Source organism: Neolamprologus brichardi, chromosome 9 (genome assembly GCF_056152115.1).
Source record: "Neolamprologus brichardi isolate AB-2024 chromosome 9, ASM5615211v1, whole genome shotgun sequence".
Lineage (NCBI taxonomy): Eukaryota > Metazoa > Chordata > Actinopteri > Cichliformes > Cichlidae > Neolamprologus > Neolamprologus brichardi.
In genome coordinates this window covers 17,290,020-17,305,515 of record NC_142112.1, presented here as the reverse complement: position 1 = coordinate 17,305,515, position 15,496 = coordinate 17,290,020, and the positions used below count along the sequence as shown (strand labels likewise).

At 42.5% G+C, this 15,496-nt stretch overlaps 1 protein-coding gene and 7 non-coding genes across 8 annotated transcripts in view; all 8 read left to right on the top strand.

The window, feature by feature from the left end:
* The window catches only part of si:dkeyp-28d2.4 (B-cell receptor CD22), a 165,397-nt gene that overhangs the window by 47,965 nt on the left and 101,936 nt on the right, over positions 1 to 15,496 (top strand). The window lies entirely within an intron of this gene.
* trnas-cga (transfer RNA serine (anticodon CGA)) lies at positions 1,341 to 1,422 on the top strand. The gene has a single exon. It is a non-coding gene; the product is annotated as a tRNA-Ser (tRNA).
* trnag-ucc (transfer RNA glycine (anticodon UCC)) lies at positions 2,776 to 2,847 on the top strand. Its single transcript has one exon. It is a non-coding gene; the product is annotated as a tRNA-Gly (tRNA).
* trnas-aga (transfer RNA serine (anticodon AGA)) lies at positions 3,423 to 3,504 on the top strand. Its single transcript has one exon. It is a non-coding gene; the product is annotated as a tRNA-Ser (tRNA).
* Positions 4,858 to 4,929, top strand: trnag-ucc (transfer RNA glycine (anticodon UCC)). Its single transcript has one exon. It is a non-coding gene; the product is annotated as a tRNA-Gly (tRNA).
* Positions 5,505 to 5,586, top strand: trnas-uga (transfer RNA serine (anticodon UGA)). Its single transcript has one exon. It is a non-coding gene; the product is annotated as a tRNA-Ser (tRNA).
* On the top strand, positions 6,940 to 7,011 carry trnag-ucc (transfer RNA glycine (anticodon UCC)). The gene has a single exon. It is a non-coding gene; the product is annotated as a tRNA-Gly (tRNA).
* On the top strand, positions 7,587 to 7,668 carry trnas-aga (transfer RNA serine (anticodon AGA)). Its single transcript has one exon. It is a non-coding gene; the product is annotated as a tRNA-Ser (tRNA).

Below are 15,496 nucleotides of genomic sequence, written 5' to 3'. Positions count from 1 at the left end.
ACACAGTGCCTCAGTGATTTGCAAAACTGTTTAACAGATCACAGAACTATCATAATCATAACTGTCATAATACTGCGTGACAACTTTATTGCATCCTTGAAGCTGTTTGTTCAAGTTATTAAGGTGCTCTGTAACATCCACCATAAATGCAAGTTCTGCATCAATTCTGCGGAATGAAATTCTAACACTGGTTTGCCCTTTTCTTCCATGAACTGTTCAATGTTTTCTTGTAAATCAAAGAAACGCCTCAGCATAGCACCTCGGCTCATCCATTTTACCTCAGTGTGGTATGGCAGGCCATAGATGTGGTCTTTCTCTCTGAGAAGGCTGAAAAACTGAGGGTGATTGAGACTTCTGGAACAGATGAAATTAACAGTTTGGATGACCACCTTCATGACATTATCCATTTTTAATGACTTGCAACACAAAGCTTCCTTGTGCAAAATACAGTGAAAAGCCCAAAACTCACGTCCTCCATTTGCAGATTGCACTTTATCTCTGAACTTGGTTACGGCGCCTGCTTTTTTCCCGATCATTGAGGGCGCACCATCTGTAGCCAGGCTGACACCGTGGGACTAGTCCACTCCAACCCTGTCCATGCCTTCATCAATTGCAACTGAAAACACAATAAATAACTTTACTTTTTGCTTCAACTGGCTGTCCAAATTCTCTGAAAGATCAAAAATCCTGTTGGCAACTGTGTTTCTTGTCAGGCTGATATTTGCAAACGCCTGGCGATTTTCAGGGTACACTATGTCCGATGCCTTCATTATACGTTTATAATAAATAGTTTTGATGCTATTTCATTAGCGATGAGGTACCTAGCTTTCACTGCAGCATCACTGATGTCTTGGCTGTGAGTAAATACAGACTGCTGTTTCTTCAGACCCGCCAACAGTTCATTCACCTTCTCTCTCCTCCACTGTCCTTGAAAGTTGTCATATGTTGGCATGAAGACTCACATAGTGGTGACAGGGGTTATATTCTTTGAGCACTGCAACATGCTGGGAACACATACATACAAACATACAGCTTTCCCATTCACTTCCGTAAATAATTAGGAGGATTGAATGTGCTATGTGTGATAAGACTTTTAAAGATCCAGATTACCTGAAGGAACACCGGCAGATCAACATTAGTCAGCCAGCTAGCTTCAACCGCAGCTGTGCTGCACCGATCTCGCGGAACTCCAAAACCACAAGCTTTCTCACCAAAGTCATGCAGCTACCGCATTTACAATCCAGCGTGGCCGTTGTTGCGCACATCCTACTTGAAAGACGTGTGGCGTAGGACTTGGAAGTCGTATGTCTTTCAAGTATGTAGTTCCAGGCCTAAATGTGGTTGTTGTGGCCGAGCGGTCAAGGCGATGGACTCGAAATCCATTGGGGTCTCCAAGCACAGGTTCGAATCCTGTCGACAACGGTCAGCTGTTTTGCGGCAGTCCAGACGTTGATTTGAGAAGAAGCCACGGCATGGAGATCACCTGAGAAGGTGCCAGGAGAAAGAGCCAGGCCTTTGCTTGTGAAAATAGAGCACGCAGAAGCAATGGACCCAGCTATGTCCTGACAAAATTAGGCACATATTCAGTAAACACGGCATCCTTCAATTGGTCTCTTAGCCACCCCAGACGTTCCCCCGTGTAGTCGTCCAGGATCCTGTCTGAGTACCGCCGATGACTGATGCGTCTGACAAATGCTGATTGCTTTGCAAGAGGACTGGCATCGGGATTGGAGGGACAGCGGATTTCACCGGGAATGGGACAACAGCAGAAATAGCTTCAAACATCACTGCATGAAAAGCACAAAGAGTGGACACATTTCATTGTTTGGAACACTGCTTTTCACTACAGCTCTTTGCATGTAAAAACTTTGCTCTTCTCCACAGCTGGCTGACGGACACGCAAAAGCGCAAGCAACAGTGGCCACAGACCCACTATGCCGGCCTTTGTACACTCTCTCCATCCAATGATAGAGAGGAAGGATACATTCACTACTTCTCGCCTCCACTATTCAAATTCAGTATTTTCACAGTGTCCTAAAAGCCTTTACACTATTTTCCAAAACGCTGCATCCAGAGCACAGTCAGGGACTGGAAGGAGAGAGTATTTTTCCCCCATATGGACTTCTCTCTTCATTGGCTCCCAATTACATCCCAAATAAAAATCCAAATACTTTCCCTCACACACAAGGTCTTGAATAATCACCACCAATTTTGTCTACAAGATCTCACAGTGCCATATCATCCCAACAGAGTGCTTTGCTCTCAGACTGCTGGCTTCCGAGGGGATTTAAAAGTACAATGGAAGGCAGAGCCATCACTTTTCAGGCCCCTCTCTGTGGAACCAGCTCCCACTTTGTATTCGGGACACAGACACTTGCTCTCATTTTTTAATTAAGCGTAAAACCTTTTTGCCAAAGTCCAATAACTTGAAAGAGGAGCCAAAGACGTCCTCGTCCCAGATTCGTCCCAAGACAGATTCACACCTTTTCGCACCTTGTCTGCTGTGACGTGAAGAACTCGCATGACCATTGCTACTCTCAAGGTGCTAAAAATCACGCAAGAGTTTAAATGTGTGAGAGGCCACACTTGAGTAGCAAAGAAGCTTAGCTGATGAGATTAAATGTGCAGTTTCATGAAAGCACTAGTCTTTTTAGTGATCCACCTTTTGACCAGTTTAGAACCTGACAAGCGAGTAATCACAATGCCCACCTTGTTAATTGTCCTGAAAAGCTTTATAAGCCGGACAATGAATCAGTGATGTTGCAGTCTTTCACAGCGATGGTGGTATAGTGGCGAGCATAGCTGCCTTCCAAGCAGTTGACCCGGGTTAGATTCCCGGCCATCGCAGTTGCCACTTGCAGTGCTGTTCAAGCATGCGGGCTGCGTACTGTTTTACACTAAAAACGTTCTCCGATCTTTCTGCAAATGCTTACAATGTCAGGCCAGGTGCATTCTTCATCGGCCTCGCTGCTACCGCCTGCTGTGGAAAGACACTGTTCACACAGGCTTTGAGTTCTCATCACTTCATACCTATACCTTCTTACATGAAACTGGGATTGGACACGCTACTTCTTCATAAAGACACCCAGTCCCACTTTAAATATTGTGCTGAATGCTTGGAATGAAGATAACATTTTACTAACCATGTACTGATCAGCTCTTTGCGGTGGCAAAATCATCAGCTGTGTGTGTTACTGTTCATGCAAACAAATAAGCGAATGTCAGCCAGCTAGCTTCAACCGCAGCTGTGCTGCACCGATCTCGCGGAACTGCAAAACCACAAGCTTTCTCACCAAAGTCATGCAGCTACCGCATTTACAATCCAGCGTGGCCGTTGTTGCGCACATCCTACTTGAAAGACGTGTGGCGTAGGACTTGGAAGTCATATGTCTTTCAAGTATGTAGCTCCAGGCCTAAATGTGGTTGTTGTGGCCGAGCGGTCAAGGCGATGGACTAGAAATCCATTGGGGTCTCCCCGCACAGGTTCGAATCCTGTCGACAACGGTCAGCTGTTTTGCGGCAGTCCAGACGTTGATTTGAGAAGAAGCCACGGCATGGAGATCACCTGAGAAGGTGCCAGGAGAAAGAGCCAGGCCTTTGCTTGTGAAAATAGAGCACGCAGAAGCAATGGACCCAGCTATGTCCTGACAAAATTAGGCACATATTCAGTAAACACGGCATCCTTCAATTGGTCTCTTAGCCACCCCAGACGTGCCCCCGTGTAGTCGTCCAGGATCCTGTCTGAGTACCGCCGATGACTGATGCGTCTGACAAATGCTGATTGCTTTGCAAGAGGACTGGCATCGGGATTGGAGGGACAGCGGATTTCACCGGGAATGGGACAACAGCAGAAATAGCTTCAAACATCACTGCATGAAAAGCACAAAGAGTGGACACATTTCATTGTTTGGAACACTGCTTTTCACTACAGCTCTTTGCATGTAAAAACTTTGCTCTTCTCCACAGCTGGCTGACGGACACGCAAAAGCGCAAGCAACAGTGGCCACAGACCCACTATGCCGGCCTTTGTACACTCTCTCCATCCAATGATAGAGAGGAAGGATACATTCACTACTTCTCGCCTCCACTATTCAAATTCAGTATTTTCACAGTGTCCTAAAAGCCTTTACACTATTTTCCAAAACGCTGCATCCAGAGCACAGTCAGGGACTGGAAGGAGAGAGTATTTTTCCCCCATATGGACTTCTCTCTTCATTGGCTCCCAATTACATCCCAAATAAAAATCCAAATACTTTCCCTCACACACAAGGTCTTGAATAATCACCACCAATTTTGTCTACAAGATCTCACAGTGCCATATCATCCCAACAGAGTGCTTTGCTCTCAGACTGCTGGCTTCCGAGGGGATTTAAAAGTACAATGGAAGGCAGAGCCATCACTTTTCAGGCCCCTCTCTGTGGAAACAGCTCCCACTTTGTATTCGGGACACAGACACTTGCTCTCATTTTTTAATTAAGCGTAAAACCTTTTTGCCAAAGTCCAATAACTTGAAAGAGGAGCCAAAGACGTCCTCGTCCCAGATTCGTCCCAAGACAGATTCACACCTTTTCGCACCTTGTCTGCTTTGACGTGAAGAACTCGCGTGACCATTGCTACTCTCAAGGTGCTAAAAATCACGCAAGAGTTTAAATGCGTGAGAGGCCACACTTGAGTAGCAAAGAAGCTTAGCTGATGAGATTAAATGTGCAGTTTCATGAAAGCACTAGTCTTTTTAGTGATCCACCTTTTGACCAGTTTAGAACCTGACAAGCGAGTAATCACAATGCCCACCTTGTTAATTGTCCTGAAAAGCTTTATAAGCCGGACAATGAATCAGTGATGTTGCAGTCTTTCACAGCGATGGTGGTATAGTGGCGAGCATAGCTGCCTTCCAAGCAGGTGACCCGGGTTCGATTCCCGGCCATCGCAGTTGCCACTCGCAGTGCTGTTCTAGCATGCGGGCTGCGTACTGTTTTACACTAAAAATGTTCTCCGATCTTTCTGCAAAGGCTTACAATGTCAGGCCAGGTGCATTCTTCATCGGCCTCGCTGCTACCGCCTGCTGTGGAAAGACACTGTTCACACAGGCTTTGAGTTCTCATCACTTCATACCTATACCTTCTTACATGAAACTGGGATTGGACACGCTACTTCTTCATAAAGACACCCAGTCCCACTTTAAATATTGTGCTGAATGCTTGGAATGAAGATAACATTTTACTAACCATGTACTGATCAGCTCTTTGCGGTGGCAAAATCATCAGCTGTGTGTGTTACTGTTCATGCAAACAAATAAGCGAATGTCAGCCAGCTAGCTTCAACCGCAGCTGTGCTGCACCGATCTCGCGGAACTCCAAAACCACAAGCTTTCTCACCAAAGTCATGCAGCTACCGCATTTACAATCCAGCGTGGCCGTTGTTGCGCACATCCTACTTGAAAGACGTGTGGCGTAGGACTTGGAAGTCGTATGTCTTTCAAGTATGTAGCTCCACGCCTAAATGTGGTTGTTGTGGCCGAGCGGTCAAGGCGATGGACTTGAAATCCATTGGAGTCTCCCCGCACAGGTTCGAATCCTGTCGACAACGGTCAGCTGTTTTGCGGCAGTCCAGACGTTGATTTGAGAAAAAGCCACGGCATGGAGATCACCTGAGAAGGTGCCAGGAGAAAGAGCCAGGCCTTTGCTTGTGAAAATAGAGCACGCAGAAGCAATGGACCCAGCTATGTCCTGACAAAATTAGGCACATATTCAGTAAACACGGCATCCTTCAATTGGTCTCTTAGCCACCCCAGACGTGCCCCCGTGTAGTCGTCCAGGATCCTGTCTGAGTACCGCCGATGACTGATGCGTCTGACAAATGCTGATTGCTTTGCAAGAGGACTGGCATCGGGATTGGAGGGACAGCGGATTTCACCGGGAATGGGACAACAGCAGAAATAGCTTCAAACATCACTGCATGAAAAGCACAAAGACTGCACACATTTCATTGTTTGGAACACTGCTTTTCACTACAGCTCTTTGCATGTAAAAACTTTGCTCTTCTCCACAGCTGGCTGACGGACACGCAAAAGCGCAAGCAACAGTGGCCACAGACCCACTATGCCGGCCTTTGTACACTCTCTCCATCCAATGATAGAGAGGAAGGATACATTCACTACTTCTCGCCTCCACTATTCAAATTCAGTATTTTCACAGTGTCCTAAAAGCCTTTACACTATTTTCCAAAACGCTGCATCCAGAGCACAGTCAGGGACTGGAAGGAGAGAGTATTTTTCCCCCATATGGACTTCTCTCTTCATTGGCTCCCAATTACATCCCAAATAAAAATCCAAATACTTTCCCTCACACACAAGGTCTTGAATAATCACCACCAATTTTGTCTACAAGATCTCACAGTGCCATATCATCCCAACAGAGTGCTTTGCTCTCAGACTGCTGGCTTCCGAGGGGATTTAAAAGTACAATGGAAGGCAGAGCCATCACTTTTCAGGCCCCTCTCTGTGGAAACAGCTCCCACTTTGTATTCGGGACACAGACACTTGCTCTCATTTTTTAATTAAGCGTAAAACCTTTTTGCCAAAGTCCAATAACTTGAAAGAGGAGCCAAAGACGTCCTCGTCCCAGATTCGTCCCAAGACAGATTCACACCTTTTCGCACCTTGTCTGCTTTGACGTGAAGAACTCGCGTGACCATTGCTACTCTCAAGGTGCTAAAAATCACGCAAGAGTTTAAATGCGTGAGAGGCCACACTTGAGTAGCAAAGAAGCTCAGCTGATGAGATTAAATGTGCAGTTTCATGAAAGCACTAGTCTTTTTAGTGATCCACCTTTTGACCAGTTTAGAACCTGACAAGCGAGTAATCACAATGCCCACCTTGTTAATTGTCCTGAAAAGCTTTATAAGCCGGACAATGAATCGGTGATGTTGCAGTCTTTCACAGCGATGGTGGTATAGTGGCGAGCATAGCTGCCTTCCAAGCAGTTGACCCGGGTTCGATTCCCGGCCATCGCAGTTGCCACTCGCAGTGCTGTTCAAGCATGTGGGCTGCGTACTGTTTTACACTAAAAACGTTCTCCGATCTTTCTGCAAATGCTTACAATGTCAGGCCAGGTGCATTCTTCATCGGCCTCGCTGCTACCGCCTGCTGTGGAAAGACACTGTTCACACAGGGTTTGAGTTCTCATCACTTCATACCTATACCTTCTTACATGAAACTGGGATTGGACACGCTACTTCTTCATAAAGACACCCAGTCCCACTTTAAATATTGTGCTGAATGCTTGGAATGAAGATAACATTTTACTAACCATGTACTGATCAGCTCTTTGCGGTGGCAAAATCATCAGCTGTGTGTGTTACTGTTCATGCAAACAAATAAGCGAATGTCAGCCAGCTAGCTTCAACCGCAGCTGTGCTGCACCGATCTCGCGGAACTCCAAAACCACAAGCTTTCTCACCAAAGTCATGCAGCTACCGCATTTACAATCCAGCGTGGCCGTTGTTGCGCACATCCTACTTGAAAGACGTGTGGCGTAGGACTTGGAAGTCGTATGTCTTTCAAGTATGTAGTTCCACGCCTAAATGTGGTTGTTGTGGCCGAGCGGTCAAGGCGATGGACTAGAAATCCATTGGGGTCTCCCCGCACAGGTTCGAATCCTGTCGACAACGGTCAGCTGTTTTGCGGCAGTCCAGACGTTGATTTGAGAAGAAGCCACGGCATGGAGATCACCTGAGAAGGTGCCAGGAGAAAGAGCCAGGCCTTTGCTTGTGAAAATAGAGCACGCAGAAGCAATGGACCCAGCTATGTCCTGACAAAATTAGGCACATATTCAGTAAACACGGCATCCTTCAATTGGCCTCTTAGCCACCCCAGACGTGCCCCCGTGTAGTCGTTGTTACGGATTCAAATATTGGGAATGGATACAAGAGGAAAACCAAAATAACAACACTGGTCCGGCCGGGTCAAATCAAACGATGATTTAATGAACACACGCGTGGGAGATGGACACCATACACAGACAGCATCAGATCTCAAAATGGTGGAGCCTTGATCAAACTCTTATAGCCTCTAGTGGCCCCCACCTAATCATCAGAGCCTAAACATTCTTTCTCACACAGCGCCTAAGCTACGACCTTGGCTCCCTGTTTATCTGCTCCTGATGAAATGGGGCAGTATGCTCTGTTCTCTTCTAATCAGACAAATGAGACGATGACTTTCTGTGAACAGTATTTCTTATAACTCAGCAGTATAATGCATCATAAAACAATATCATTCATTCACAATAAATCAACAGTCTAATGTAATGCAAATCAGTTTACCAAATGTAATAATTATCACCTTCTTCTAGTTCAGGAGCATAATGCAAACTGAAACTACATAATAATTCACAATCTTTAATTAGGGGTCTAACATGGCATAAAATAATATCATAATCCCACAATTCCCCCTGATGAGCTCTTTAGACATAAAGAGCTCACTTACACCCTGCAATCCAGTGTTGCCGGGTTCATTTCTCCTTACTCCTGAGGCCTTTTGTCCCCCTGTTGGGTGAACCATATGTGAGATGACCTCTGTGTTTACGCAGTTCAGATGCAAGAAAAACTTTTATTACAACAACAACAGTAGGTACAGATGATACTCCCATCACTCCCCAGTTCTCCCACAGCTTTATTTCGGTGCTACCTTATACCCTCCAAACGTACTCAGACTAGAACCTCTGTCCGAGGAGCTTTTAACCTTTATTTTATTGCTGTAGGCACCAGTGTCTTCCAGTCGGGTGATCCTCTGCTCTTGTTTCCTTCAACCTCAGGGGTTAGACAACCCTTCAGTCGTTGCACAGATCAGGGGATTATTCTGCCCCGATTTCAAACAATGATCTGTGTATTCTGGGTTCACAGCTGTGTTCCCCAGGAAAAGGAACAGAAAGGTGTTCTCCTTATGACCAACAGCCTCTCGAACGTCGTTGGTGTGGTGTTCCTGGATTTCCGTTAACCCCTTCATGATTATTGCTGTGTTTATTGGATCCATCCTTTTTAGGTGACTAACTGGAGCCCAAAATGCCATGACACTTGAACCCAGTTGATGTTTCCGCAGTCACCGTGTCTGTCTCTGCTGCGAAGGATCCTCGTATATCTGTGACCTCGTCTGGTGTCTGTTCCTTTCTCTGTAAGAGACAGAAAACCAAAACACCTCTCTTCCTAGCTCTAACAATCTAATGTTGCTGTCTACTGATCTTTTGGTGATTCAGAATTGGTTTAGAACATTCAGAATGTCTCAAGGACTTATCCTAATTTAGTGTATGTGTGTGTAAGCGTGTTTGCATGTAACCCGCTGCACTCAAGGCATTTCTTACACTTTATCAGTCCGGACTATCGCCGAACGAAGCTTATGACCTTCAAAAGACCGAGTGCCAACTCATTATAAGCACATTTGCAAGATATGTATGAAAATGATTAAAACCACTCATTCTAATAAAAGACATCAAAGACAAAGCAGCCATTTCTAATTCTAACATGTGTCCATTCAATGAAGCTAGAAAATTAAAAGAACAGGTTAGTGACCTCATATCTTAGAAAGTATCAGACTTTCTCCTATCCAGTGTCGTTGCTCCAGTCTTGTTATCCTGTGTTAGGGAATGAAATCAATTTAATTGTCATGTTAGATCTGTTCAACTCCTGGCTCCGCCCAGAGCCTGCGTCTTCACAATTGTCTACAAACAAAACCGGTATTAATATGAACTTCACTTCAACATGAACTTGTTGACTACTTTTGACACCTGTAAATAGAAGATTATCATGGGGTTATAACAATCACTGTAATACAAATGTTAATATGTCAATAACTTCAATAAATGTTCAATGCAATGCTTGTTATATGATTCTGATGTAACAATAATGCTGATGCTAAAATAACAGTAAAACACACCCTTTTTATCCCTTACTGACCACAGCAGGGGCCTCTATGTTTTGATTCAGCCATGAAGCTCACCTGATTCATCACTGAGCCACACCGGCACTGGCATTTGACAGGGTGGCGCTGCATATTCTTCCTTTAATGTCACTATTTTCAATCTGTTAATTAGAGTGTTTAAACATGAAGTAGACTACGTCCACTACAAGTCAATACAACTGTGAATGTGGCCAATTATCAATCTATTACCAATCAATAACAAAAAATAGCTTTTATTTTATGCATGCTTTTAGTCAACCACTCACCCAGAGGATCTCCAATCCCAGAAAATTCCTTCTCCTCATTTAATAAGTCTGTCCTCCTTCCATGCCCTGGTAACTGGTCCATCCAGAGCTGTATCATTAAGAAATATACATACAACAAGCCAAACCACACCTTGGTCACACCAACCCTTTTCCGCCCTGAAGATGTCCAACGCCATCTTAGTCTGGACTGTCAAAGGTGATTTTAACGCTGATTGTTCCGACAATCCATTTATAACATTTCCTGGTCAGATTAACCAATCCCTGCACACTGGAATAAACATATTCAACATGATCAACATTTTTCCTGCGTGTTTTTTCACCATCTTATTAATTCCAACGCTCCATCCTTATGTGGTTTGTTGCATTATGTTTATCTAGAAGTCCACTCTGTCTCTAAATGTTTGAAGAATTTTTCATGTTTGGGGTCAAGTTTTAAGAATTTGACCATACGTGAAATTAATGGTGTTATTGTAACATGGTAGACTAGTGTGCCTGTGTTAATTCAGCTCCATATTATTGTGTGAAGTTGCACTGGGTTGGGAGTGGTTTTTTGTGCGTGTGTCACATTTTTGGTTAGCCAATGGCTGGAATGGGGTTGGACTAATTAGAGGCAGGTGTACTTGATTGCACTGATACACTGGTCTACTTATAGCCCACACTACAAACACTGCTGTGTCATTTTGTCTCTCTGTGCATGTATGTAATGTGATAATCTGATATGTTTGGGATGGATGGGTTTTGCGCTATGAATTTTATACTGAAGGTGTCATTTTGTCTCTCTGTGCAGGCCAGGGCCTATTATATGCCACAGCCTAAAGGCAGCAGAGTTGCAGAGGCTGGAGTGATCACTGGCTATATGCTTGCAGGGTGGTGGGTCTCCAAGGACAACTTCTACCCCTGTTAAAGGCAACATGTGGAGTGCAACTGGCCGTGTGGCATAGCTGGCTCTGGCCTTGGGACTGTGTGTTTTTATTTAATTCATGAATGGGACACTGGACTGTTTTATCTTTTATCTCTTGATATTTTTTGTCACTAAATTATCTTTTAGAATTTTATTGACTGTCATCGTTTTGCCCACGACTGAGACGGTTGGTCAGACCTAAAATCTTTCTTTGGGTGTGTTACATTATCACCCCCATCGGGGCTTACCTTTCCCACTTCTGATGATATTCCTCCCTATTCTTTGCAAGTACCCGCTTTTGGTGGCGAGAAACTGTTGGTGTGGTCAAGTGGGCGCTGTAAACACAAAAGCTCAGGACAGAACAGTTATCAGTCATGTACTTCATACAAAATTAGCATATATTGAATTTCATATTGATCCTCTGAGTGTAATGGTACGTTTTAATTTTAATTTATCAAAGCTAAACACAATAATTTTTCTTTATTTTACTCTTGTTCTTGTGCAGCACCACATGCCCCTGTCGGTTCTATCTTACTTTTCTAAATTATTGACTATTTCAATGGAGAACCTAAATGACGTGGACCAATGTTTGTCATTACATATCTCTATTTTGAATGTGACAAGTCTATCATTCCCCTGTTATTCATACACAGCAAATTCAAAAGTGTTAAATGTTTTGGTGTTAGTAGTCTTAGAGTTAATTTTACTCTAAGTAGAGTCACATTCTTTTAATGTAACTCTCAGGTGTAAAATTATACTAGTTAAAATCGAGTGTTTAAAAATGAGTGTTTCTATTTCAAATCTGTATGTGTTACAATGGAAACATTAACTCTTGACCTCTTAACTACTACAGGGGCTATGACACCAATAGAGTAAATTCACAGACTCCGCCCCCAGCACGGCTCCAATCCAAGCTGAAGTGAAGCCGTTTCAAAACATTTTGCTCTACATATTTGAGTTGTTTGCCATGCTTGGTAAGTCATGTTTTCAAAGATTGTTTCAATTATTGTTATTAGCTTTTACTTCTGTGGCTCTTTGGAGTTGAGACAAAGCTGTGTGAAAGGCATTAGCCATGTTGCTCGCTGATAGCATAATATTCTGTTTTAGCTAGCTGAAAGGTATTGTTTGCGGGCAAATACCACAGCCTTGAAAAAAAAAGCTTGCATGTGAATTTTCAGTCAAATTTCTTGGTCAAATACACTTAAAACAATGTCTAGAATGTGAAATGTTGGTATAATGGTGCTACTTGAAGCCTGAAAACGATCTCCCATAAAAACGAGCAAACAGCAGTAGCAGATGTCCCGACTGAGTTCTACGTTAGCATTTAGATCCCTCCAGAGTTTTGTGCACACGGTTTAGGTAAAAATGAAAAAGGTTGAGGTTTTACATTTAGTTCAGTATTACCTGTTGTCTGTGTCCTTGTCTTTTGGGAAAATACTTTACACAAGTAATGTCTCAAAGAGGATTCCTTTTTTTTACTGTGCTGCAATTGATTTGTGCCATTAATTAGTGTCAACTAATTTTTATTCAATCTCCACATAGGATATGCTTGTGAAGATGGAATATGGGGGAGAGCAGAAGTGCGTTGAAGTTCCACAAAGTGATGAATGAAGGACATGCATATTGTATTTTGTATTTATTGAAATAAGTGATGAGAATGCTGTTATTTGCATTTACCAGCTCACCTATGTCAGACCTTTTGATAAACGAAATTCTAATGAAAGTGAGAACATGTACACTGTTACATCTTTCAGAAAATGTTTTGAAATTGTGGTGCACAGTTCAGAATAAATGTTTTTCAAAAACCATTGCGTCTTTTTAGTAAATGTTTATTTCCAAAAGAAATTTCTAGAAGTTCAGAACAGTAAAATTCCCACTTTTTAGAATTAATTAGAAGATAACTCTTACGTAGCTAAACTAAAATACTCTTTGAGAGTTAATATATAAACTCTTAACACCAAGTGCCAAATTATCAACTCCAGAGAGATTTGGTGTTTAACACTAAATCAGAGTTAACGTACCAACTCTCCAAAAAGAGTCAAATTAACACTCTCTGGTGTGGACCCATATAGACACTTTAAAAGTGTTGAAATCAAATCTGACAGTGTTAATTTGGACATGCTGGATTTGCTGTGTAGGTATCAACAGAGTTTTTCTTGCTTTTTCTATCAAAATTGATTGACTTTTTACAGTGGCCCGCTATGGTTAATAATAACATGTTCAGTCATGAGTTAAATCAAAGCTTCTCTTCACTTTAGCATTTAACATTCCCAACAATATAATGTGCTGCATTAATCGAAACACAGCTAATAAAACACAATTTTCTTGATGGAAACATCAGTAGCTCAAAATTAGCAACCAAAGGGTTAAGTCTGCAGTTCACACTCATGTGAAGCTACAGCCTCCCCCCCTAGTCTCTGTCCTCCTACTCCTGCAAAAACAAAACAAAGCGAGACAAAACATCCACCCTTCTTTTACAGGCTGGGTGAATTGTTTGTGGACATGTACTAATCCTAAAGTCGGTATCGTTTTTGTCTCAGTGTCAAGTCAGTTTAAACATTTAGTCGTCAGTCCATCACAGTCCAGTCACATGCATACATTCACACACATTCATACCAGATATTGCTGATAATGGAGTCTCACGCGCAACCTATTCGAGCCTCCATCACCAGCAAGATGACGTCATCATTTTAAAGGAAAACAGTTCCTTGTTTTTTTAACTGGATTGACTCGCTGCAATCCTTTTAGGCTCAGGACTTCTCATGTGATCAATGTCCCATATAAGTGAATTTCTCCAGAGCCCATTATAATCATGGAGAAAAATACTTTGCAACTGTTTTCAGTAAGAATGTTTTATAGCGCTTTAAAGTTCAATCTCTCAGGCCTGGATTAAAGAGCTGATTTGTTAAATCAGGAACTCACAAAATACCAAAATATCACCACCGGTGGATCACTCCTCTCAGATGTTCTTATTTCAGTGCACTGTAACAAAAGCAAAGACAAACGTAACCAATAAAATACTCATATAATAACAAATACTGGGGCCCATTGGAAACATGTCCAAGCATAAAACCATCTTTCTCTCTCTTAGAGAAAGAAAACAATCCAAACCTCACTGATAAAATCAACCTAGTGTTAAGCAAAACCCAAAATCAACCAAAACTTCACCAGAAAGTTTTTCTCTGTCCTGGGACAATATTGTGTAGGAATACAGGTACCGTAACTTCTTTTTGCACTGACAAAAACGTGTTAGACTTATTTGATTCAATAGTGGACACTGGTTGCACACAAATGTTTTGCTTTGGTAGAAACTTAAACAACTGAGTTACATCAACACAACCTTTTCATATTCAGTAAACCTGTGCATTTTGAGTTCAGATTACACGATTAAGACATGTTCAGATGGAGTAAGTTAAGCTCCTGGAATATTTTAATCCTTCACAATTCTGTCATTTTATTTCAACACTGTTCAATAACTTTTATCCAAATTCTACTTGGTCCCTTAAATACTACATGTTGTCTTCATATTGCCTACGGTTCAACAAAGTCTAAATTCTGGTTACCATAAAAATTGAATGGGTCTACAACAACTACCATCCTCCTATCTTTATCCTAATTGCACGAGGGCTGGGAAATAACTCTAAAGTGATAGGTTACGAGGCAGGGTGCACCCCGAACAGGTCACCAGTCTATCACCTAGAAACAAACAACCATTTACACTTACATTCACGGATAATTTAGAATCATCAATTAACCTAGCTCTAACAGCTGCATGACTTTTCACTGTGGCAGGAAACCAGAATACCCAGAGAGTAACCACTGCAAACTAACCAGACTGTGGACTTGCACCCAGGACCTTCTTACTGTGGAGCAACAGCACTCACCAGCATGCCAACAATGTAGGAAATACAGGGAAGCTATGATTTCCTGTTGAATTTTGTACAGATCTTTAAAGCCTGAGGCAATTGTGTTAAATACATGTAGGATGCTTACGTAATTCCGAGGGCTGGCCCCCTTTTCTTCTTTTTATTTTATATTTTATTATTGTTATTATTTTTATTTTATTTTATTTTTTTATTTTTAGTGTGTTCCTCCTTCAATTAAATCTCAATCACAAAAATGTGGTGCTCCGAAATAAGGCTCACACCGTTAGTTCATGATTTTCACTCTGTAACACTGCTCCTTATCAGGTTGTGTGAAGCACAGTAAACAATTCAGTCGAGGCCTTGAGCCATAAACAGACATCACTCACAGACATTGTTTTCATAACCAAACTGCTCCAGACCCTGTCCCCTAAATCTACACAAATGCCCTCTGGGTGACATGAAATGCATTTAACCAATTAACAATCAATGGCTTCTTGTTGCTGTAACAAATTCT